Genomic DNA, 1,400 nt, shown 5'->3' with positions numbered 1-1,400 from the left:
TGCTGCTGCTGCTGCTGCTGCTGCCTCCCCCCCCCCCTCCAGCAATGCAGCGCCGCCCCCCTCCTGCAACCCCCCCTCCGTGCATTGCAACCCCCCCGCTAATGCAACTCTCCTCTAATGCAACTCCCCCTCCATTGTAACCCCCCCTCATCATTGCACCCCCCTCATCATTGCCCCCCTCATCATTGCACCCCCCCCCCTCTTCATTGCACCCCCCCTCATCATTGCACCCCCCCCTCTTCATTGCACCCCCCACTTCATCATTGCACCCCCCCTCATCATTGCCCCCCCCCTCATCATTGCCCCCCTCATCATTGCATCCCCCCTTCATCATTGCACCCCCCCTCATCATTGCACCCCCCCCTCATCATTGCACCCCCCCCTTTCATTGCAAACCCCCCGCTAATGCAACTCTCCTCTAATGCAAACCCCCCTCTTCATTGCACCCCCACTCATCATTGCACCCCCCCTCATCATTGCACCCCCCCCTCATCATTGCACCCCTCCTCATCATTGCACCCCCCCTCATCATTGCACCTCCCTCATCATTGCACCCCCCCTCATCATTGCACCCCCCTCATCATTGCAGCCCCCCCTTCAATGCAGCCCCCCACTTCATTGCAACCCCCCCCCATATCATTGCAACTCCCCTCTAATGCAAGTCTCCTTCATTGCAGCCCCCCCTCTCTTCATTGCAAAACCCCCCTCTATTGCAACCCCCCCCCCCCCCCCCCCCCCCGCTAATGCAACTCAGTGGTACAGACATTGTGGGCCGAATGGCCTGCCCCTGTGCTGTTTGCAAAACGTTCGATGCTTTGAAAAGGTGTGTAGGAAAAAAACTGCAGATGCTGGTTAAATGTAGGAATGAACTGCAGATGCAGGTTTCCACTGGAGAAAGTCACAACATTGCTGGAGTAACTCAGTGGTACAGACACTGTGGGCCGAATGGCTTGCCCCTGTTTGCAAACCGTTCAATGCAGCACTCAAAATGCTGGAGTAACTCAGTGGTACAGACACTGTGGGCCGAATGGCCTGCTCCTGTTTGCAAACCGTTCAAACATGTAGGAAGGAACTGCAGGTGCTGGTTTCCACTGGAGAAAGACACAACATGCTGGAGTAACTCAATGGTATAGTATGGGCCGAATGGCCTGTTCCTGTGCAGTTTCCAGACCGTTTGATGCTTTGAAAAGGTGTGTAGGAAAAAAAACCTGCAGATGCTGGTTAAATGTAGGAAGGAACAGCAGATGCAGGTTTCCACTGGAGAAAGTCACAACATGCTGGAGCAACTCAGTGGTACAGACACTGTGGGCCGAATGGCCTGCCCCTGTGCTGTTTGCAAAACGTCCATTGCAACACACAAAATGCTGGAGTAACTCAGTGGTACAGACACTGTGGGCCGA

The sequence above is a fragment of the Rhinoraja longicauda genome, chromosome 34 (genome assembly GCF_053455715.1).
Source record: "Rhinoraja longicauda isolate Sanriku21f chromosome 34, sRhiLon1.1, whole genome shotgun sequence".
Classification (NCBI taxonomy): domain Eukaryota; kingdom Metazoa; phylum Chordata; class Chondrichthyes; order Rajiformes; family Arhynchobatidae; genus Rhinoraja; species Rhinoraja longicauda.
Note: the sequence above shows the minus strand (reverse complement) of the source record.